Source organism: Peromyscus maniculatus, chromosome 11 (genome assembly GCF_049852395.1).
Source record: "Peromyscus maniculatus bairdii isolate BWxNUB_F1_BW_parent chromosome 11, HU_Pman_BW_mat_3.1, whole genome shotgun sequence".
In the NCBI taxonomy this organism is placed as follows: domain Eukaryota; kingdom Metazoa; phylum Chordata; class Mammalia; order Rodentia; family Cricetidae; genus Peromyscus; species Peromyscus maniculatus.
The window spans coordinates 103,851,951-103,877,202 of NC_134862.1; the positions used below are offsets into that span (position 1 = coordinate 103,851,951).

The following is a 25,252-nucleotide window of genomic DNA, read 5'->3' on the forward strand; positions in this document are numbered from 1 at the left end:
GGCTTTGTGGGAGAAAAGAAGGCAACCTTGAGTTCTTGCCCATTGTTCACTGAGGGAGGCACTTTAACAAGTATGGCCTCAGGCACTCCTCACACCAGCTCTACTTGGAACACGGTACAATCCCTGCTTTGCAGAGGAGCAAACTGAGACTTACATAGTCAAGATTTTCTCCTATGAGGAAGCAGAACTGGGCTGAAACATAGGTCTTCAGAGCCTCAAATTTTGACAGGCATCCCTTCTAATGAAGGGTTGATTTTCCTTGGTGGGTGAGTTAGGCAGGTGGGTTTTTTAGTAGGTGTAATATACCTAGCAGGTAGAAGGTAGAAACTTCCCTTGGGCAGACTTTCAACATTCTGTACTGGCCAACCACTTCTTTACTAACCTGCCCTGGAGCTTAGATACTATACTGTCTCAAGGCCTGCAATACTGTAGCTGTCCCCTGCTCTCAGGGAAGCAAGCAATTATGATAGTAGAGCAGGTACAAGGAACTGCAAAAACATAGGGAAGACACAGCCAGACCTGGGAGTAGGGAAACTTTTTCAGAGCAGATGGCATCTATGCTATTTGGGAGCACACAGAGGTGACCCATGCAAAGTAATGAGATGGAGGAAGGGTTCAGGGGAAGGAAATTATGTATAAGAACAGCTAAAATACCCTGTAATGCTGGAGAGGGAAGCAGGGCCAGATCAATCCAGGCAGAGCCCTGCTAGCCATGCTCATAGACTGAGCGGTTCACTGGCAATGAAGGTTTCTAGGTATTAAGTGCTATGAATAGGCTCTTCACAGTAGTCTCTCTGGCAGGGGTGGAGGATGCACTGGCTGGCCACATGTCACCTTGGTAGCCAAGACCAGTAAGGAGTCATGCAGGACAAACAAAAGGAGTGACAGTGGGGACTGAAGAAGAGTCCTCCTCCAGAGATAACAAGACATGGAACTCACTGATTGTGGTGACTTTCCACAAGTCTAATGTGAGGGAAAAGGGGGAACAGTGTCTGACCCCGATAATTCTGGCTTGAGTCAAGAGAAGGGCTTCCAGAAAATGGGAAAGAGAGGATGGGGTATGGGGCAACTTTGGGCAGAAAACATCAAGCTCAATTTTAAACATGAAGAGCATTCAGTCTCTAAGGGACATTCAGGGTCAGGTGTTCACTGAACTACTAACTGCATGGTCCAGACCTCCAGGGAGCTCACGGTCTGGAAAAATCTTTTGTAAAGTATCAGTATTCATAGATGATGAATGAAGTATGAGCATACATGAAATCAACCAGAGAGAGTGAGTAGAAAGAATGAACACATAGGCCTCCAGTGTGCTTTGACAATCTTAGTTTATCCTTGCAGTCCATCTTGATCATACATTTCCTGTATGCAAAGTGTTCAACTCTTGTTAGCAGTCAACTCATCCTTTAGTGTGGTATTTTCTCAGTGACAGAATGTGAAGGATGCCATGTGCAATTTCCTACTTAGACTGGGCATTCCCCAACTCACACAGAAAAACTGAACTTAATTTGAGTCATTAGTAGCCGATGAATTAAATTCTGGTTCAACTGCCTAACCTTAGGTTGGCCTCTGATTTACTTCAAGGATTGAGCTATTTAGACCAAGACAACAGAGAAAATGAAGCCAAATGTTCTCTCAGTTCCAAAGCTATTTACCAGAGCCTAGTAGTGGAACTCAGATTCCACAAATAATACTAATGAATGACACACTGACTGGACTTAAAAAATGCAGCCTCTTAAGTGAGGCAGGGTAGGAAAAAGACAAGGAAAGAAAAATATCTGAAAACAACAGCTTGTTTTCACAAAGTAATGAGCCAACCATTTGCCATCCATCAGCGAACAAATGCAGGAAAGTCCTGATTGATAGGGGAACTGTGAGAACAGGGTGAAGGGCAACTGTGCCATGAATTTTCTCATGATAAGGTTATTTTAGCTTTCATTGAAAGTCTCGCCAGAGTGTCTAGTTAAACTTTCCTGTACAAGTAACACAGTTCATTTTTTGCTACTGCTCTTAAGTCAGACCAGGTGCAGGTTAGAGGTCCAGGATGTGTGTGGTTCAGGAGATGGTTTCTTACACAAGATTATAAAGTTTGAAGTTGTTGAGGTAGTTCCCCAAGATCAATGGCAGTGATAAAAGGCTAACAGGATGTCCCATATGCTGGCTTAGGGCTGTGGGGACTGAAATAGCTGCTTCTCCAAGCAGGTGTGGCATCCATGCATATCTCCAGTGGGCTCTGAGCCTAAACTCTGCAGGTGGTTTTGTGTCTAGGGTTCCTTAGGTGCTACTGGAGAGACAAAAACCCCACATGGCATCTTTATTCCTCACCTTAGACCAGAAGATTCTAAGGGTGTAGGCTTGCTCCATACAGGCTTTCTAGAGCCCCTCCCTCATGCTACCTGCCCAAAATCTCTCGTGAGGTTGATTCAAACTGAAGACCATGCTGGGACTCTTTACAGAGGTTAGATGGGGCAGGAGTGTGAGGAACAATCTCATTCTGAATTCTCACTATGAAAAGTTTGCAGGGCTTTACTCCCCCTGTGGGCTGCTTAGGGATACTCAAGCAGGGCTGATGATGCCTGAAGAAAAAGACAGAAAGAACCAGGAAGTCAAAGATCCAAAGCACATTACACTCTCCTTAAAACATAATCAGAGCTCATGCCTTTAATTCCAGCACTCGGGAGGCAGAGGCAGGCAGAGCTCTGATTTCAAGGCCAGCCTGGTCTACAAAGTGAGTTCCAGGACAGATAGGGCTACACAGGGAAACCTTATCTGAGAAAATAATAATAATAATAATAATAATAATAATAATAATAATAATAATGACAATAATCTGGAAGTGATATGATACTACTTCCTCTATATTCTATTTTTAAGATGCAAATCAGTAAGCTCAGTTCAGAGGGAGAAAGAGTTATACAAGTGACTGAATACCAAGACAGAAAGGACCATCTAGGCTGTCTGCTATTAAGTATGGCATCTAGAGGCCCCAAAGTAAGACTTAAAGTGTGGGCAAACCAGGTTCACTTACTGCCAGCTTTTTTATACTAAAGGACACATGCATGCACACATATGAGTACAAGTGCACACACACACACATACACACACACACACACACACACACACACACACACACGAATGACAACAGTAAAGCGTTTCTAAAGACACAGCAACCAAAAACCAACTAAAATCAAACACATATGAATCCAGGATGTTTGCAGCAGTGCTTGCCCATGTTGCAATTTTGGTTCTGAACACATAATATGCACTGCATATGTCTGTCACACTATACAACACCACTGGACACTTCCTGCAGTTCAGATTGAAGACTACTGTATGCTATGAACTGCCGTGCTTTTACTTTACATATAAAATGTTCTGTTCTTACAAAAACCCAATAGTTAGTTCTGAAAAACAGAATTTAACATTTTCCTACCATCATTCCTCAGCATGTAAGTTTCAAATCAGTATATATTTGGATTATGTAGTATTAGAATATTTGACTTTTATTTTTAAAAAAGTTAAATGAGTTAGGCAATGGTGGCTCATGCTTTGTGAGGTAGAGGCAGGCAGATCTCTATGAGTTCAAGGCCAGTCTGGTCTACAAATCGAGTTCCAGGACATCCAGAGCTGTTATACAGAGAAAACCTGTCTTTGAAGAAAAGAAAAAAAAAGAGGAAGAAGAAGCGTTAAATGGGGAACTGGAAACATGGCTTAGCAGTTAGCAGAGCTTGCTGTTCTCACACAGGACCCAAGTTTGGTTCCCAGACCTACATGGCAGCTCACAAACTTTCTGTAATTCCAGTTCCAGGAGGTCTGTTGCCTCTTTATACCACTAGATACACATGTGGTGTACATACATACATGTAGCCAGACCTTCATACAAATAAAATTTAAAAAATGATCTTTAAAACCATTTTAAAATAAAGGCCAAATAGATGGCTCAGTGAGTAAAAGCACTTGCCACAAAGTGTGAAAACCTGAGTTGGATCCCTGGAACCCATGTGGTAGAAGAATAGATCATACTCTCAGAAGTTGTTCTATAGCCTCCATTGCTGCACTGTGGGATATGCACAGTCAAACAAATAAATAAATCTAAAAATTTTAATGAAAATTGTGTAATGGCTATTTTTATTTGTAAACTTGACTACATCTGGAATTAACTGAAATCCATAAATGAAAGGCATGCCTGTGAGGAATTTTTTATTAATTTGAAGTAGAAAGGTCTACTTCTTTTATTTTATTTTATTTTAATTTACAATACTATTCAGTTCTACATAACAGCCACAGATTTCCTTGTTCTCCCCCTTCCTGCCCCCTCCCCTTTCCCCCAGCCCACCCCACTTTCCCACCACCTCCAGATCAAGGCCACCCCTGAGGACTGAGATCGACCTGATAGACTCAGTCCAGGCAGGTCCAGTCCCCTCCTCCCAGATTGAGCCAAGCGTCCCTGTATAAGTCCCAGGTTTCAAACAGCTAACTCATGCAATGAGCCCAGGACCTGGTACCACTGCCTAGATGCCTCCCAAACAGATCAAGCCAATCAACTGTCTCACCTATTCAGAGGGCCTGATCCAGTTGGGGGCCCCTCAGCCTTTGGTTCATAGTTCATGTGTTTCCATTCGCTTGACTATTTGTCCCTGTGCTTTATCCAACCTTGGTTTCAACAATTCTTGCTCATATAAACCCTCCTCTTTCTCGCTAATTAGACTCCCAGCGCTCCACCCGGGGCCTAGCCATGGATGTCTTTATCCAGATGCCTCAGTACTTGGATGGGGTTTCTGGCACAACTATTAGGGTGTTTGGCCATCCCATCACCAGAGTAGGTCAGTCCCGGCTGTCTCTCAGCCATTGCCAGCAGTCTTTTGTGGGGGTATCTTTGTGGATTTATGTGGGCCTCTTTAGCACTTTGTTTCTTCCTTTTCTCATGTGGTCTTCATTTACCATGGTCTCCTATTCCTTGTTCTCCCTCTCTGTTCTTGATCCAGGTGGGATCTCCCGCTCTCTTTCCCTCGACCCTCGCCATTCATTGCTCCCACTCATGTCCAGGCTGTTCATGTAGATCTCATCCATTTCTCCATCATTGGGTGATCCCCGTGTCTTTCTTGGGGTCCTGTTTTCCAGGTAGCCTCACTGGTGATGTGAGTAGCAGTCCAGTCATCCTTGTTCCACATCTAGTATACTCCTATGAGTGAGTACATACCATATTTGTCTTTCTGAGTCTGGGTTACCTCACTCAGGATGATTTTTTCTAGGTCCATCCATTTGCCTGCAAACCTCACAATGTCATTGTTTTTCTCTGCTGAGTAGTATTCCATTGTGTATATGTGCCACAATTTATTTATCCATTCTTCAGTTGAAGGGCATCTAGGTTGTTTCCAGGTTTTGGCTATTACAAACAATGCTGATATAAACATAGCTGAGCAAGTGCTCTTGTGGTATGATTGAGCATTTCTTGGGTATATGCCCAAGAGTGGTATAGCTGGATCTTGGGGGAGATTGATTTCCAATTTTCTAAGAAAGTGCCATATTGATTTCCAAAGTGGTTGTACAAGCTTGCATTCCCACCAGCAGTGAAGGAGAGTTCCCCGAGTTCCACATCCTCTCCAGCATAAAGTGTCCTCAGTGTTTTTGATCTTAGCCATTCTGACAGGCGTAAGGTGGTATCTCAGAGTTGTTTTGATTTGCATTTCCCCGATGATTAGGGATGTTGAGCAATTCCTTAAATGTCTTTCAGCCATTTGAGTTTCCTCTGTTGAGAATTCTCTGTTTAGTTCTATAGCCCATTTCTTAATTGGACTGTTGGTCGTTTTGATGTCTAATTTCTTGAGTTCCTTATATATTCTGGATATCAGTCCTCTGTCAGATGTGGGGTTGGTGAAGATCTTTTCCCATTCTGTAGGCTGTCGCTTTGTCTTGTTGACTGTATCCTTTGCTCTACAAAAGCTTCTCAGTTTCAAGAGGTCCCATTGATTGTTTCTCTAAGTGCCTGTGCTACTGGTGTTATATTTAGGAAGTGATCTCGTATGCCAATGCGTTCAAGACTACTTCCTACTTTCTCTTCTAGCAGGTTCAGAGTAGCTGGATTTATGTTGAGGTCTTTGATCCACTTGGACTTAAGTTTTGTGCATGGTGACAGATATGGATCTATTTGTAGCCTTCTACATGTTGATATCCAGTTATGCCAGCACCATTTATTGAAGATGCTTTCTTTTTTCCATTGTACACTTTTGGCTTCTTTGTCAAAAATTATATGTTCATAGGTGTGCGGATTGATGACAGGGTCTTCAATTCGATTCCATTGGTCCACATGTCAGTTTTTATGCCAATACCAAGCTGTTTTTATTACTGTAGCTCTATAGTAGAGCTTTAAGTCAGGGATTGTGATGCCTCCAGAGGTTGTTTTATTGTACAGGATTCTTTTGGCTATCCTGGGTTTTTTGTTTTTCCATATGAAGTTGAGTATTATTCTTTCCAGGTCTGTGAAGAATTGTGTTGGTATTTTGACGGGGATTGCATTGAATCTGTAGATTGCTTTTGGTAAAATTGCCATTTTTACTATGTTGGTCCTGCCTACCCATGAGCATGGGAGATCTTTCCATTTTCTGACATCTTCAATTTCTTTTTTCAGGGACTTAAAGTTCTTGTCATATAGGTCCTTCACTTGCTTGGTTAGTGTTACCCCAAGGTATTTTATGTCATTTGTGGCTATTGTAAAGGGTGATGTATCTCTGATTTCCTTCTCAGCTTCTTTGTCCATTGTATATAGGAGGGCTTTTTTTTTTTTTTTAGTTGATCTTGTATCCTGCTATGTTGCTGAAGGTGTTTATAAGCTTTATCAGTTCCTGGGTGGAATCTTTGGGGTCACTCAAGTATACTATCATGTCATCTGCAAATAGGTAAAGCTTGACTTCTTCCTTTCCAATTTGTATCCCCTTAATCTCCTTATGTTGTCTTATTGCTCTGGCTAGAACTTCAAGTACTATATTGAATAAGCATGGGGAGAGTGGACAGCCTTGCCTCATTCCTGATTTTAGTGGAATTGTTTTGAGTTTCTCTCCATTTAATTTGATGTTGGCTGTTGTCTTGCTGTAAATTGCCTTTATTATGTTTAGGCATGTTCCCTGTATTCCTGATTGCTCCAAGACTTTTATCATGAAGGGGTGTTGGATTTGTCAAATGCCTTTTCTGGAAAGGTCTATTTCTAATTTGGATCTTTGAAGCAAGAAGATATATCTTTAATCAAGATTTTTTGATCTGGGAAAAGACATACCTTTAATCTGGATCTTGAGGCTGGAAGACACATCTTTAATGTGGGCTATAGCTTCTGCTAGAAGCCTATGTAAGGACATGGAAGAAAGAAGCTTTTGCTATTTGCCTGAATGTCCTTGCCTTGATTGCAAGTCCAGTCCTTCACTGGCAGTGGAGCCTACTTCAAGATTCCAGCATCTACTGACAACCAAATAAGACATCCAGCCTTGTGGACTGAGCAACTAATGGATTCTTGGACTTTCTATTCACAGCCAGTCATTGTTGGATTAGGTTGACTGAAGCCTGTAAGTCATTCTAATAAATCCTCTTTCTATATATATATATACATAGAGATTTATTCTATAAGTTCTGTTACTCTAGAGAAGCCCAACTAATACAAATTATTAAATGAAATTTCATTTGTGATTAGGACAGAATTTCCAACAATTTCTTAAATGACTCTTAGAGTCATTTCTTCCTTTTTATACTACATATTTATACGAAGTGGCATTCTTAGCATACGCTGCCTGGATGGCCAGGAACCAGGGACTGGATAGCTCAGAGACCTACAATAGAACCAAATATAACAAAAAAAAAAAGGAAAGAAAGAAATGAAATGACCCTTAATGACATTCTGCTATACTTATAGATCATTGCCTTGTCCAGTTGTCATTAGAGAGGCTTCCTCCAGAAGCAGATCGGTGAGACCCACAGCCAGATAATACACAGAAAGAGAGTCTAAATTGGAGGTCTCCATTGGGTCCCTCCCCTCGGAGACTGGGAATCCCTCAGAAGAGTGGAGGGGGGATAGACTGTAGGAGTCAGCAGGAGAACATGGCCCACTGAATCAATTAAACAGGGCTCAGGTGGGCTCACAGACAAAGACAGCAAACATGTGGCCTGCATGGGTCTGCACCAGGTCCTCTGAGTATATGTTAAAGGCTGTTAGTTGGGTGTTCTTGTGGGACTTCTAACAGTGGAGTGGGTGTCTCTGACTCTTTTGCCTGCTCTTGAACTCTTTTCCTCCTGTTGGGTTGCCTTGTCCAGTCTCAATATGAAGGCTTTCACTTTGTGTATTGTATCTTGTTTTGTCCTGTCTGGTTGTCATCTCTTGGAGACCAGCTCTTTTGTGAAAAGGAAATGGAGGGGGAGTGAATCTGGGAGAGAGGGGAGGTTGGAGGACCTAGGAGGAGTGGAGGGGGAAACTGTGGTTGAGATGTATTGTATGAAAAAAGATTCTATTTTTAGTTTTAAAAAGTTGAAAAAATTGATCAACTTTGAATGATGTTGAAGATCTACATTGTGTGGTATGACCTATGCAGCTAAGATTTAATTATTATATAAAAATAAAACAAATATATCCATCTCATTAGTATACAATTTTGCTTCCAATTTAATAAATGGTAAAATTGGATACCAAAAACTTATTTGAAAGTAACTTCTGTGTTATTTATTATTGGTCAATGTTTGATTTAATTACCTATTTTATATATCCATGTACTCCAAGCCATTTAAAATTTTCTTGGGCAAAAGGGTTACAATTGGGAAAAGCTTAAGTGTTTTGGAGTTTGTTATCCTTGGGGAAAGATCATAGATTCAAACCAATCATAATTAAAAGATTTATTGATTAGCTGCTAGCAGGATGAACAATTTCTGAGACAATTTTGAGATTGAAGAGGGGTATAGAGAAGGACTTTTAAAGGGGAAAACCATATGAAGACCTTCAATGTCTATGCAAGCAAGCAAAAACTGTTCTGTTCTGCCAATTTAATTTGTTAAGTAAACTCAAAACAATCTTTGGCTATGTGTGCAAGCAAGTTACAGAAGCAAAAAAAAAGCAAGTAGTCATACCATAACAAGTGGATAGTTATAGCTGTAGATATTGGGTGGGGGTCATTGAGTCAGGGTTACTGGGAACTTATCTTCCAGGGAATAGAGTCAGAGCAAACAGCTGGTGGGTGCCAAGATGGATGCCTGGCATAAAATGGAGTTTCTCTAGCCATAACACAAGCAGCCCTGATTTAAAGGACTATTACAGGGCTCAGGAAACGTCTCTATTGGTAAGATGCTTGCTGCCCAAGCATGAGGACCTGAGTTTGAATCTCAGAACCCATGTAAAAAAAAAAAAAGCCAAGCATGGTGGTACACACTTGGGGAATCAGAGAAGAAAGGCAAATTCTGGGACTCACCAAGCCTGCCTAGCCTAATTTGTAAACTTTTGACCATTTGAGAGACCTTATCTCAAAAGTTTAAGGTAGAAGGCATAACACCAAAAGTTGTCCTCTGTCCTTTACATGTGCACACACACACACACTTACACACATATACCTGTACACATATGCATATATGTAAGTATTGCAGGATGGATGTCCATGTGCAGAGTAAACTTCTTTAATGAGTGAGAAACTTGCAGAACCTCCAGCTCATTCATTAACCCATGGTTTATCATTTCTCTGGTAGCAGCAGATGTCAAGGTGGAAGATGTACACAGCTTGGATAACTATAGTCCAATTCTCAGATCATCTCTAAAAATGTGTTGAGTTTCTAATCAGGGGCCTCTATGAAAGCTGTGAGATGTATATGTCTCTCAATATATTTGACTCCAGAGACAAGCCTTAGACATGCACCTCCAGGTGAAAATGATAAGCCTTACATAAGGGAAGAGCACGCCACTAGCCCCAGCCCTGGCAGTACCTGTGGTTGATACAGACCCTCTCCCAGTAGATACAGAGCTTTCCCTTTTCTGACTTCTGCCAACACACTCCTACCCAGAGCTTCAGCATGCGTGTTGGGCCATATTTTTAATTTTCAGGTTGGTTTGGCAAATTGCAGATGCTTTCTCCCCAGAGCTCTGAGACCATGCATAGGCTCTTTTTGCATGTGGCTGTAATGTTCTTTTATCTCCACTTTCCCTGCTCAGTGAGAACCAAACCCCAACGTCAACCTCTCCATTAAATGAGCCTCCACACCGCTTGTGGCCATGCCATCCCTGTTCCTCTACCTTCCTAAATCCTCTTTCTTAGAGCCACAAGGGAGAGGATGGGAGGGAACTGCTGAGTGGTCAACCCCTGAGGCTTCTTTGCATCTGCTCCCACTATCACAGATCTAAGCTGACAAAAGCCCTCATCAGAGCCAGTGGCTCTAGTAGCAGCCCTGCCCCCTGGAGCAGTGACAGCCATGTGATATGTTTGCCCAATTCTGCAGCTGGGCTAATCACTATGGTTCCCAAGCATTGGGTCCACCCCCAAAAGCAAACAAATTAGGACAAAAACCACAGGATTCTTCAATCTGTTCATCCCAGTCAGTAATTTCTGAAGGACCCCTATAATTGATAACAACATAATAAAAACTCACCACCTGTCTCTTATCCTAAGGACTTGTAAGCCTGGCCAATAATTCAAACCATCCTTCAATGACAAAATGTGGAACATAGTGACTCTCCATCTCTCAGTGCCAGGACCACTCCAGAAACAGCTCAGCCCTGTTACTCCATTGCATGGTGCAGCCTGGAAGAAAGACAGTAGCTGGATGGACAGGCTCAAAGATCAGACTCCACGAGGCCAGAAACACCTACCAGGGTGGGCCAGCCCGTAAAAACTGGGCTGGTACTGGGGACTGTCCAGCCAGCTAGAAGAGATGTAGGTATGGAGAATGGCAGAAGTTGGTTCCATAAACCCTTAGGCTGTACTTAGGAGGAAGATACAAATGGACATTAAACCAAGGACTTACCTCCTAGCAGGTCATATTCAGAAATTTGGGGAAGCATGAGGCAATTGTTGGCAAAGCCTGACAATCTCAGGATGTCGTAGAATCCTGGCTATAGGTTCCATAGTAAAAATTAAAATATTTGTCCAAAGTAAACTGATACATATATATGAAAATACCACACAGAAACTTCTTAAGTTGTATGTTTACTAAAAAACAATTTTAACAAAAGAAATGTCTAGTGGTGTGTGTGTGAAGTCAGGTGCTAGGAAACAGAAAGTATAGTTATGACAACACATCATAACAGCAAGGGAACAGAACCAAAATCAGATGCTGGGCTGTGCCCTGATGAGGGTCAGACTTAGTACAGAATAGAGATAGCCTGGTCAATGACAGAAAGCCAAAGTGACCCTGGGTGATATTAGCCAAGTTTCCTCCTCCAGTAAGCCTGATTAGAGGGACAGCCAGTCATTTAGGAGGCTCTGTCTACAGAGCAGCAGGCACCCTTTGCTAAAGCTATGGTAGGGGCAGAGAAACAACCCAATGAAGCTGTAGGTGGGACAAGGAACAGTCAAGTCCAGGTCAAGGAAAAAGTACATTTCAGACACAAAATGATGGCTCTGCACAGTCAGAAAGCAGCTTTTTAGAAAAGTAGCAAAAGAATCCATTCCATTAGTGCTTCCAGAACCAGCCATGGAGACTTCATCACTTGGGACTCACTAGAAATTCAGATGATCAGGCTTTGCTTTAGAGCTCACATCAAAACCTCTGAGGGTGACATGCAGCGTTTTTTATTAGCAACTAGGGTGATGCCAAGGCCCAGAAATGAAAATTTCTCAAGGAAACCTACCTACAAACTCAAGAAGTAACCCACCCCCTCAAGCTCTGTTTGCATCAGAGTCACTGCAGGGCTTGTTATGCCCCCAGAGAGATGGGACCCAGCCCTAGCATACCTATTCAGGAGGCATGAGACAGGATATTGTGTTTGTGACTGGGTTCCTGGGTGGTATTAATGTTGCTGGCCCAAGCCCTACACCTAAAAAAAAAAAACAAACAAAAAAACACCCTGATTTCAGTAAAAAGATCTATGCTCAGGCTAAAAGGGAGATAGTTTGAGTCAAAAGCTCTGGGCCCAGGGCCAAGAAGAACCATAAGAAGGAATGACTCCAATTAGGCAGATGTATTAAGAGATTCAGGTTGGTAGAATGATACCACAGGCTGGGTGTCATCAACAACACAAATTTGTTTTTCATGACTCTGGAGCCTAAACTCAAGATATGGCAGCAGACTTAGAGCCTGTGAGGCTTAGCTTCCTGTTGAGTGTGATCTCACATGGAGGGTGGGTAAGGAAAATCTCTCTGTCTCTTTTAGAAGGACGGGCATCTCATTCATCAGGGTTCCATCCTGAAGACCTAATACTTGTGAAAGATCCCCATCTCCTAATTCTACTACATTTGAGGTTTAAGATTTAAAAATATAAATGTTGATTTATACAGCATTTAGTCTATAGCAATAGTGTTCTGAATTTAATGGTTTACATTATTCTTAAATTCATGCACTGGGAGTCAGGACCTGTAAGGAGGTAGTAAAAGCAAAGTTCAGTCAGAAGTACAGTTCTTTACCCCAATATGGCCAATATCTTTGCAAGAAGAGAAAAGAAGCTGTTCCTGGATATGGAGGCCTGCAATTCCAGTCACTCAGAAGACAGAGACAGGAGATCACAAGTTCAAGGGGGAAGCCTGCTTATGCAATAGAATGAGTTCAAATCTAGCCTGGGCAATTTAGTAAGATCCTGTCTTAAAATAAATAAAAGGAAGGCTGAAAAGGCAGCTCAGTAGTAGAATATTTGTATAGCATGAGTAAGAATATTGTATAGCATACATAATAAACATAGTATGTTTAGTCTGCAGTACTGAAGGAAAAAAATCTTACTGACTGAGAAGGTTTATCAGCCAAGAACCAAAAGCTCACCAGGATCTTAACCTTATAGTTTCAGCTTCTAGAACTGAAGGGAATAAACTTCTGTTCAGCCACTCAGGGTGTAGTATTTTATTGCAATAGCACAAGACAATGAGACAGGCAGACCAAGGTTTGGACAAACTGATTCAATAATGAGATGATAATGGTGTATGTGTGAGGGGGAGGCCTTCTGCATTTTCCGCAGCTCAGATGAGACTCTCCCTGCCCCGCACTCCTCCACACCCATCTTCACTTGAGATCTTCTTTGCTTTCCCTCCCAGGTGGCCTTATAGAAGCTGTCTTGGGAGCTCCCCCTCCACTCCGGTCAATCCTTCCCAGCTCCCACTGCAGGCCACAGGCTCACTTCAAGGCTGCTGCCTCAGCTTTCAGCAGTTCTTGCTTTCTCTGTCTTAGTCTCCTTTTACCTCTGCCCTCAGCCCTGATCTGGATCTATCATCTCAAGCCACAGTTGAAAGAAGTAGAGTCATTGGGCAGATGAAGACTAGCTCAGCTGGGAGTCCCTGTGGAGACAGCAGCCATGGATCATGGAGACTAGAAGACTAACTAGCAAATAAACTGAGGCACATGGGGTGGGTAAGAAGGCAGAATGTAAGCAGAATGAGCTGTATGCTGCCCCAGCTGAGGAAAATAATTGTTCTGCTACAACTTCAGTATTCAATAATTTTAATGCTGGTGCTACTTACAGGGAAATAGAAACTCACTTCCTTCCTCATAATAAGTTGCAATTTCAAGCAAGCAGCACACCATTTTTGTGCATGAGCTGCCTTCTACATGTCAGACCGGCCCTGTCAGTAGCTGTACCCTTGGTCCTTGTTTGTGCATTTAACACCAATTTGTTTAGTAACTACAATGTCTGAGGCGTTCTCCCACAGGGTACAGACAGTATACAAAGCAGACACAAACTATGTTGCCAGGCACTTCCACTCTAGTGGAAGGAGGCAAATGATCAATAACTCTATCGTATGATGTAATAGAAAAAGTGCTGTGCAGATAAAGGGGAGGCTGGAAATTGAGGACACGAGCTGCAATTCACGAGCAAGTGACAAAACTTGCTTGTATCATCCTTTTTGCCTCTGCCTTAAATTGAGCAATCCTTTCAGCTCATGCCCTCTGAGATTGTATGGGTTTTAGAAATTTATAATATTTAAGCTTCTAGTATTGGCTCCTGTGGTGGCCATTATTAGTTGTCAACTTGATTACATCTGGAATTAAATAAAACCCAAAAATGGAGGGACACGCCTGTGAAGGGTTTTTTTATTAATTTGAACTAAGAAGATCAACTTCAAATCCAGTTTTTTGAGGTAGCAAGACATGTGTTGTGTGATATTTTGTTTGTGTTCTGACAAATAAAGCTTGCCTGGAGATCAGAGGGCAGAGCTAGCTACTAGTTAACCACAGAGGCCAGGCAATCCCAACACTTGGGAGGAAGAAGTAGGAAGATCAGGAGTTCAAAGCCACCCTGGGTTACATGAGATTGAACCAGTCTAGAAGAGAAACAGAGCCAGTTGGTGGTGGTTCACACCTTTAATCCCAGCACTAGTGAGGTAAACACAGGAATATAAGGCAGGTGGAAACAGGATCTCAGAGCCCATTCAGTCTGAGGATTCGTAGAGACAGGATCCATTCCCCTTTTGGTCTGAGGATTCCAAAAGGTAACAAGTGGCTGGCTGTTCTGCTTCTCTGATCTTTCAGGCAAGCTTTATTTGTCAGAACACAAACAAAATATCATACAACAGACACACCTTTTATCTAGATCTTTTGAGTTGGGAAAACCCACCTCTAATCTGGGCCACTTCTCCCGTAGGGAGCTGCCTGGAACTCATTTTCACCATTCTGATTTTTGTTAGGATTAAGAAGTATCACATTTTTAAGACTTTTAGCACAGGGCATAAGTCTTAAATAATGCTTTACTAGTGGTGCTGGTACAAATACATCCACAGATGGCATCAGAATGTGTGGTGTTGAAATTCTAAAAGTGAGCAGCAGAGGGCACCATCTACAGATGACAGTGTCTGCCAACTAACATTACACAAACAACAGACGGCAATTTCTGCATTTTTCTCCCATTCTCTCTTTGTCAAATTTGATATTCCCCTCTTGATTCTCTCCTTTATTTCTGGAATTCTGGGTCTTCTCTCTTGATGTCTCCCTTGCTCAAAGCAGTCCAAGCCCTGACATTGAAGGGGAATAATGAGTGAGTCTCCTTAGTCCCTGCAGAGATCCCAGAGGCTGGTGATGCCATACCCTTGGCCTCTGGAGGTTGGAGGTGGGGAAAGTGGAGGGGTGTTAGCTGAGAAGAGATAAGGTGTTCTCAGTTTGTTCTGGTCTCAGGATTCCTGTGTCTTATCTCCTCTCCCACTGCTTCATCACATTGCCAAAATTACCTTGATAATATATCTTTTAATTTAAGAATTCATTTTCACTTCAGGAAAGAACAGTGCAGCCAGATAAGAAACTTCATCTGTCTTGAAGAAAAAGGGTTGGGGATTTGGGTGCTATGAATCCTGTAAAGTCTTAAATTAAGGTGCCACTTCTGAATGCTTTCTTCATATTTATGAAATAATTATTTTACAGAGGTGCATTTCATGTTGTTTAAAATAATGATTGTGCATGTTTAATACATCAATTTAAGTTATTATCTCCCATGCTATAAAATCTGGGATAATTTCATAAATAATTATTAGCATTTACAAATGGTGCTGTAATGTGAAGCGTTGCCCTAATCCTTTATCTTTCACAAACACAGAAATAACAATTAAATTTATGGAATGAAATGGGGGAAGTTATTTCTAGAATGTGTCACTTCCTTGCAGAATGCAAATAAGGATGCAGGGGATAAATGGAAAGAAAAGGCCTTGTGTAGAAAAATTCCCCTTACCCCACCCTATCCTGGCATTGATAGTCCTGAGATACTAGTCTCTGGAATCATTAGGGCCTTTTTCTGTAGAGCTGGGGGTTGAAGAAGGACTATTCTGTTTCCTGATAACTTATTTTGGTAAGTGGAGACCTGGCCACATGGTCAAGATCAGAAACACATCTTTTCATGCATCCTTGATCCCAGAACACACATTTTGAGGTAGGAAGATGGACAAGAAAACACTAGAAATTAGACTCACTCTTCAATCTTTCCCATGTCATACAGAGCCATTGGGAATCATGTAATTGGAAAAAAGCTCATCTTTCATTTTCAGCCTTATTATCTGTCAGTGATGCAGACGTGGGTATGAGAGCAGCACCTCAGGGAGCTTATGATCTGGGTGGGGAGACTGAATGCTCACACTTAAATAACTCAGTCAGGTGTATAGTGTATCACAGAACCACAGTTCCTTCAACTAAATTCAAATTATGTTGATATAAAATTAACCCAAGAAGGCTTTTTGGAAGAGTAAACTGAAGTCAGGTCAGATAACTGTTATCTAATAAATCTGGGAATATTGAAAGAGACAATAAATACACAACACACACACACACAAACACACACACATACACACACTTCACCTAAGGCAATAAATGACTTAGAAGAGAGTCCTAACCAGCCCAAGTACCTGTGTTATCCAAATCTACCTATGCAGAAATGGGGAACTCCCAGTTCAGATAACTGCTAAATCTGGGATGTGAAGAGAGAAAACAGGAGATGCAATCTTCAGTGCATCCAAAGCTGGGATGTTAGCTTCCTATCTCAGTCTGTGGCTGCTACTGACAAACCCAGAACTAAAGTAAACCCAGTTGATGACTGACTCATGGATCTGGGGAACAGGGAAGGCAGAGAATGCTGACTGAGTAAAGACCACCATCAGTGCACCAGGAAATTGGGCTGTGCTGGCATGCAGCCCTGTAGCTGAAGTTGCAATTGCTCCTGCATCAGCTTAGAAATAAGCTCCCAACACAATTCAAAAGAACAGCTCTCACCAAAGAGAAATGACATCTGTACTCTGGCCATTCCTCTGTTACAAGCAGGGCCAAGTAGCAAAACAAAATGAGTCCTCATAGCTATCTGATTTCCTGATCCTGTCCCTACAGAAAATATCCTGAAATTCATCACTAACTGAGCCCTTCTCCTCCCATATCTATGTTTCACCTCTCCTATTACTGTCACAGCTTTCTCTGCATGCCCCTATCAGGCTTTCCACACTCAGTTTCAGACCCACTCAGCCAACAGGAGTAGGTGACTGGCCATAGAAAAAGATTGACCTCTCTGCCTTTTACAATGCCTCTAGTTCTAGATCCCCATGGTGCTCTCTGCTTCCCTCCTATATCCTGTTTTTGTTAGTACAGTGAAATAAACCTGCCCAATATCCAACCCATCAAAATGGCATTTCAGGATGGTCTCAATCATTTTCCTGAAAAAAAATTTTAATTATGTCAAGGCTCTACCACAACCTCACAAGTTCTTTACTGCTGTTTGCTCTATGAAATCTCCATTTCCTTGAGTGAGGCCTGGACTTTGGGACTTGGTTCTAACAAACAGAATGTTGAAGAAAATAGTACTTCAGTGGAGAATTCAGTGGTAGTAGTATCTGTGGTTTTTCCAGAGAATGAAGTCTTTTATAGAGTTGGGGCGATGGCTCACTGGGTAAGAGCACTTTCTGTGAAAGCAAGAAGACCAGAGTTCAAATTACCAGCACCCATGTCAAAACTAGATATGGCTGTAATGTCTGTGTCCTTAGCACTGGGGAACAGAGACAGCCAGGTTTTGAGAATTCTCCAGCCAGCTAGCCAGCCCAGGTTCAGATTTAGTGAGAGGCTTGTCTCAAAAAATAAGGTGAAGAGCCATGGCTGCTACCTGTGTGCCCAGAAGCATACATCTGCACATGTGTGTGTATGCCTCCTCCACACACACACAAGCCTTTGGTAGTATATATAGATAAAAAGATATGAATAGGCACAGGTTCTAGACTCTTCTGGAATTGGGCTACTTTACCCTCAGGAGTTCAAATGGCTCACTGCCCCATGCAGTCATAGTCACACAGCAGGTCTCCTAATCACCTCGCCCAAGTCATGAGAGGATATCTGTTGAACCTACAATGGGTCATGAAGACCAAGTCTTTAAATACAGGCCTTGGGAAGGCATTTGAGTTTCAAAATGTGGCATCTTGTTCCTCCTCATTGGGAAACAAACAAACAAAACAAAAAAACCTCCCCAAGTTGTGGGATATTTGATCATATTGTGACACTCCAGATTGTCAATAAAGTTTACCTTGAATAGGGGGTAGAGCCAGTGACTAGCTGACCAGAATTAGCCACAGAGAAGCCAGGAATATGGATAGAGAAGATGCACAGGAAGGAAATGGTGGGGACTAGAGTTTGAGCTTCCCTTTGGTTTTGGGACAAGGGAAGAGATGTGTCTCTTGAAGGGTCCCCACCCAAAAAGCAAGGTCAGATAGTTGTTACTCAACCTCTCTGAGCTAGCAGGTTTTCACCACAGCCCTTGACTCCCAAGTCTTATTGATAAATAGAATGATAGAGACTTAATTTAAACCTACATATTGCAGCCATGAGACATGGCTGTGGGACCAGAAACCCTGACAGATCACAGCCTGAGTGACCAGTGGGGCACTGACTGGGGAGCTGTGGGGCCACGGACGATTCATGTGCAGCCACTAAACCAACAGAAAAACATCATCCCCATTCTAGCATCTTCATTCAATACCATGAAGTTATTTCTTTTGTATCAAACAGAACATCCCCTGCCCCCTTCATAGACTTGGCTCAGACCTACCTTTTAGTAACAAGTCACTCTGCCTTCAGGCTCAACAAGAAGCCAGGCCTAGTTCACCTCAGCAATTCTCCTACCATCCACACTCCCTCTGCTGCATCGATGGTCATGCTGATCACATTACTCATTTGGATCCTTAGAACTACAGAAGTCTTTGCAGGATCAGCCCCCAATTGGGAAAAGTTCACTGTATACTCCCACCTTCAAAGTCTGCCCTCTCCATATCTCAGCTGTAGCAGAATCGCAGCACCACCTGGTGCCTAACCTGGAGAAATGATGATTCATCATGTCTTCCAAGTCCCTCCACACCTGTCAGAGTTGACATCCACTGCCATCCTTTGCAACTCAATCTAGTTCACTCTCAGCCATCCCACACAAATGAGCTGTATGGTTCGCTCTCTCCCTCGTTCTAACTTTTGCCCAAGCACCCCATTACTCCTTTACTCATTCTTGTTAAATACTTGAACAAACCAGCAACCTCCCTTAAGATCAAATAGCAGTATGGGAGGGGAGGCAAAGCCCTGAACTAAGAGAACAGAGTCCATGCCACTGACTTCCAGGATCCTTGAAAATGTTTAGGAGGTCTTGTTCAGATCTTCTATTGGTCTCTTTTTGTTCAGCCTTTTCTAACTATTTTTCTCAAGCTCTAACACTCAAAATAATTTTTTACCTATTTTTATCTAATACTATGATATTTCTTATTTAATTACTAGCCTTGCAAGAATGTTGTTTTCTATTTTTCATGGCAAGTGCATAGTACTTAATCTATACTGTGGTTAAATAGGTTTCTGGCAACTGGCCCGGGAGCTTTGCCAGCACTGATATCCTTGCTGTTATGGGAAAAAGATCCAGACAACTAACTCAGATGAATGTTTGTAATGCAAGCTCTTTATAAGTCAGGAAATGTCTGTGTTGGTTCAGGGATGTAAGTCTTTCTTGTTTCCCAAATGAATTTTCTCAATATGCAACAAATATGTATTGAGGACTTACAGGCTGACTCTGTACTAGGCACAATATAGGCTGTAGGTTTCAGGGCTGAGGTCAGCTTTTATCCTTACTTTCTAGTACAGGAGACACAAAGTAAAGAGGCAAGACCACACCAGGGCCTGAGAGCTACAGCAAGTCTGTGTCAGTCAAAGTTTATCAGAAAAACAGAACCAATTGGAGACAGATATAGAAAGATGACAGACAGATATTAATTTTAAGAAGTTGGTCCATGTATTTGTGGGAAACAGTGAATTTGTTGGCCAGGCCAGCAGGTGGAATAATGGGGCAGAGTCTCTGTAATTTCAAGTTTGAAGCAGAATGCCATCATCAGAATCCATGATCTGTGCTATTAATGGCTTCAATTGATTGGGTTGAACCCACCCATGGTGGTCATCTGTTTTACTCAAAGTCTACTGGTTATTAAGACCAATTGAATCTGAAAAATATCCTCCTAATAACATTTAGACTGGTATTTGACTGAAAAATCTCTTACATCATAAACTGGTCCAACTGACACATAAAATTAATCACACAGCAGAAACCTAGTGATTCTCTGAGCCCAAAGATGAGGACTCTTCATCCAGTGATAGTGGGGTGTAACATACAATTTGGGACACACATAAGCCTTAACTGCTCACTGGCAGTGGGGAGAATGATCCATCTTCCTACAATGGGTGGTGGCTCCTATGCCCTTTGCCATTCTCAAAGAATGCTGTACTATACATACTCAGTTCAATGAACATGGCTCCACTTCCTCAGAGCTATAGGAGGGCTCACAGCTTCCTGTCTGCTGGACTACTAATCTTAGTTTCAATCTCCTTGGCACGAGTGTTAACTCAAGGCCAGCCCCTACCTTGGACATCAGAGTAGAAAGGACAGTGTTGCTGTGGGATGTTCTGTATGTCCTGTGGGAGCCCATTCTCAGGTTCCTCGTGGCTTTACCTAGCAGGTCTGCATAGAGGATGATTAGGACCACGGGCCTGAGTGCAGGTGTCTGAGATGGTCTGTACTTGGCTGTACTGGGGGATGGTCTGGATGTCAAATTGTTCTGATTGGTCAATAAATAAAACACTGATTGGCCTGTGGCTAGGCAGGAAGTATAGGCGGGACTAACAGAGAGGAGAAATAAAAGAACAGGAAGGCAGAAGGAGTCACTGCCAGCCACCACCAGGACAAGCAGCATGTAAAGATGCTGGTAAGCCATGAGCCACGTGGAAAGGTATAGATTTATAGAAATGGATTAATTTAAGCTATAAGAACAGTTAGCAAGAAGCCTGCCACGGCCATACAGTTTGTAAGCAATATAAGTCTCTGTGTTTACTTGGTTGGGTCTGAGCAGCTGTGGGACTGGTGGGTGGCAAAGATTTGTCCTGACTGTGGACAAGGCAGGAAAACTCTAGCTACACAGTGTACATGGCAGTCTGAGCACCTTCTCTTTTGCTGTTGAGTCCCTTGGCAACCCTACCACATACACAGTCAAGAATGAGAATCTCCAGTTGACTCCAAAACCTTTCTCAGACAGTCCAGAGCCACCAGTTGGCCTGATGGGCCCTTCCAGTCCCCAGCCCTGCCCCCTTGGTGACAGCATCTGGTGCCTTTGCCTGAGCAGTCCATCAGTTTTCACACCACTGTCACTGTAAGACTAAAGGAACAAAAACAAAAGATGTGACAAATTTGTCCTTTTCTCTTTCATAATTAACCAAAATATCACAGCATGTAGCAAAGCACAGCTCCTAATTAACAGACAGACGAGAGGTGATTAAGAAAAAATGCCATAGCCCTCTCTCAATAGTCCTCCCATGCCTGACTCTCCCTCCCACCTAGCAGCACCCCCATGCCCCTCCCATCCCAGTAATTATATTTGCAAGAGAGAATGATATTCTGGTCAGATATGACAGACAGAAAAAGCCCAGTCCCCAGTGAGGCAATTAATATTTCACACCTGCCAAAGCAAAGTGGCAATAGAGTGGGAGGGGGGATTCTGAAAAGGGGATTACATTGTCACCAGTCCAGGATTTGCAAACGTCAAGTGGGGACAATCTTTCTGTTGGGCTTCAAGGATGGGCAAGCCAGTCTAACACAGCAAACAGGCTGTCAGAGTGTGCATGGAATGAGGGTCAGGGGAAGTCACTGGACAGAAGACAAAATATGGGCTGTTGGTCTTCTTTTGTTGTGTAGCTCATGATGCATAGGAGGGTGGCATATAGAATTGTTAGAGGTGGAGAAGAGTCAAGTGAGGAGTGAGCAGACACTACTAGTTCCAGCCCCTACTCCCACAGAAGCATAGGTACTCCACTGGTCCTGCCTGCCACCCACACAGAGCGCCATGCCTCCCCCTGCTCCTCAGGAGCACAGGAGTGTGCACAGACACAGACATCACACACGTACACACACTTCTTTGTGTACAGACACTCCTGTGCACTAACATAGCCATTTCCAAGGCAAGCAATCACCTAACAGTTTCCATCCTATTAATAACTCACAGTGGGGACTGACCTTCAACAAGAGTTGAGGAGAAGACAAGCTGTGCTCAAACCGGAGCAAGCAGTGATGACTGGAGGCTGGAAAGGAAGGGGAAATGAGTGAGGTAGGAGGTTGGATAACAGCACCAAAATAGAAGCTCTAATGCACTACAGCACAGTAGGATGACTGTAATTTACAATAATGTATTACATATTTTATAAAGAACTATAAGAAGAGACTGAAGGCTTTCAACGGTAAAAAAAAAAAAATGACACGTTTAAGGAAATGGAAATGCTAATTATCTTCATTTGATTATAACATATTGTATACATATATCAGATTACTACATTGTACTCATAAATATGGCAATTATTCTGTCAATTTAAAAATAAAAAAATGCACATAGGTTAAAAATAAAGAGTGCATATATGGCTCAGTGTGAAAGGCAGTCACAGTAGAAAGAGCATAGGCTTTAGTGACCCATATAGCTACAGCTCCACGTGGCCTCTTTCACAGTGAAATTCTAAGGTTATGGACTCATTATTTAATAAACCACAATAACTTCAGCTGCATAAGAGCAAACATTTCTTCACTTACTCTACCCAACCACTCATTGAAAACTAAGCAGTGAATACATGCCTTGGGACAGGCATTGTACCAGGCCCTGCAGAGAGTGTTGGTTACTCCATGCAAGGTCTGCCTTCATACAACTTGTACTCTAGCAGGTGGTTGCTGGAAGGAGACCAGAAAGAGGCCCTGCTGTAGGATATCAGGAGGCATAGGAGGCTTGAACCAGGGTGGTGGTCAAGGTGCAAAGATAGAAAAGAGACAAGTTATGGATTGGTGAGCAGTAACAAAGGGCTTGTTGGAAGTCTGGGTATTAGAAGAGAAGGTGGGGGAAAATAGGGACTTCTACTGCAAGATCTAGAAACAGAAAAGAAGAGAGAGGGTCCTCAGTATAACACTCAGCACACCATGGGTCCAAACTTGGACCAGCACCAAAGGAAATGGAGCAATGTTTCTGGGGTTAGGAATAGAACAATAATGATTTCCAGAGGCTTTGAATTATCTAATTCCAAGGAGGGAAGTGTCAGGAGTTTCTGAAGGAGGCAGGAAAAAATGGACCAAACAAACCTAAAGGTAGGAACCCTGAGTCAACAGACGTAAGATTCTATTCAAGTTGTATGTATGAGGATTCTACTTTAAAAAACAGGTAATAGGTGTGTTGAATTTTAAATTTAAATAGAACCAAGCCCAAATCCTCAAAAATCAATATCTACATTGGCTTCAAGTCTATGAATTTCCTCCCACATAGAGTCACTAAGCAGGAATCATTTTGAACTCCAAGCCTCCAGGAGGCTGCCCTGAAGCATCAGACAGGGCTAGGGCAGAGAGCTACCTAGCACACCTACAGCCAGTTGCCTCCTGAAGGGTTTTCTAAAAGGACAGTCCATTCAATGGCCCTGGAGATCTGTCTTTTAACACATCTACACTAAACAATCTGCTTCATTTTCAGCCCTACTCTCCACTAGGGCTGTGTCCCCAAACTTAAACAAGCTCTAGAGGTGATGGCTCCATTCTAGTACTCTGACACCGTCACCTCTGATATGTGAACCCCAAAGGATGTGGAAAAGGCCCAGCCACTGGTAAAGGTAAGGTAGAGACAGCCCTTCTGAGAGACCTGCCTTCGCAGTCCTGCACCCTATTAATTCTTTCTAACTCAAGGCTTCTCTGTGTGGCTCCTATACACCCCAGCTTCCCTGGATCAACTTAGAGATTCACAGGGTAAAAACATTTTAATCATCATATGACAGTGTTTCTCCTTTTTGCTGCATGGACATTGGCGCTGAGGTTTCAAAGGTGATGACTAAAATTGTCAGCACCCTACAAATTATATAGTAAGTTATCATCTCTTCTTCCTCCCCCTTCTTCCTTCTTTCTCTTCTTCCTCCTCCTCTTCTTGCCACACATTCAGTTTTTAAGCCATTTTTATTTATGAATGCCTTTTATGCATCAGTGGAAATAATTAATTTAACTAAATCTCAGCCTTCAAATACACATCTTTTTAATATGCCGTGTGACGAACCAGGAAGCAAACCAGTGACATTTCTACTGCAAACAGTAAGTCAGTCCTCACCTCAGGGAACCACTAGCCTTGAGCTGCAGGAGCCACTTCTTTCTTGGAACTTCCTTCCTTTCTGAAGGCTGGATTGATGAGCTTTAGTCCTTTAGATTTGTGTCTTTGGTAGAAATTATCTCAAAAATAAACAAACTTAGTCTGTCACTTTAGTGAAAATATTTGGCAGACTTGTAGCCCATGCTACTACTTAACACTTTTGTATTTAAAAAAATTATATTTTTGGAAAATATGAGTTCCCCACCATCAACCTGACAGCTTATCAATACTGAAATTATCCTTGATGAGGTCAGTGGTTTTTTGTTATTGTTGTTGTTTTTTAACTATCTTGTATACTAAAATGGTTCAACATTTAGAAAACCTAATAACTCGGCTAAGTCACATTTTTCAAATCTTGATACATGACCCACAAGACATGATCAAAGAACCATGACAATGGAAAAATTATGAGCAGATTTTCAGGTACAACATTCAGTGGCATATACAAGGCTCAAATCCACATGGTAAAGAACCTTGAAAAGTAGCTTTCATGGAGGTGAAGTACAGTATCAAAAGTGAGCTGCTGAGCCATGCATGCCTGTAATCCCAGTACCTAGGAGGCAGAAGTAGGGTTGTCAAAGACAGCCTGAATGATATAGTGCATGACTCCTTACTCCAGCCCACCTCCCCACCACTGTCTCTTCTCTTAGGCCTGGCATCCTAGTGTTTCCTCTGTGTCTCAGCCCCAGGATCAAGTTTCTATCCCCAAACACCAGCCAGAAACTTCTTGGATCCCTTCTCATAGTGGCAGAGAAGACTCTGTCTTGCTGTGTATCCAATTCTCTCTCACCCTTGAGCTTACATTCTATCTCTAGCTCTGTCTCTGTCACTATTTAAAAAAAAATGAGTTTATTTTATGTGTAGATGTTTTGCTTGCTTAGGTGGTGGAGCACTCCATGCATGCAGTGCCTGCAGAAGCCAGAAGAGGGCGCGCTGAGACTGGCATTATAGAAGTTGTGCATTACCTTGTGGGTGCTAAT

General features: G+C 42.4%; 1 long non-coding RNA gene across 1 annotated transcript in view; it reads right to left on the bottom strand.

The window, feature by feature from the left end:
• The window catches only part of LOC121821423 (uncharacterized), a 65,504-nt gene that overhangs the window by 20,778 nt on the left and 19,474 nt on the right, over positions 1–25,252 (bottom strand). Inside the window, exon 4 of the long non-coding RNA XR_006062254.2 lies at positions 22,130–22,194. This is a non-coding gene — a long non-coding RNA (uncharacterized LOC121821423). The remainder of the gene's footprint in view (positions 1–22,129; positions 22,195–25,252) is intronic.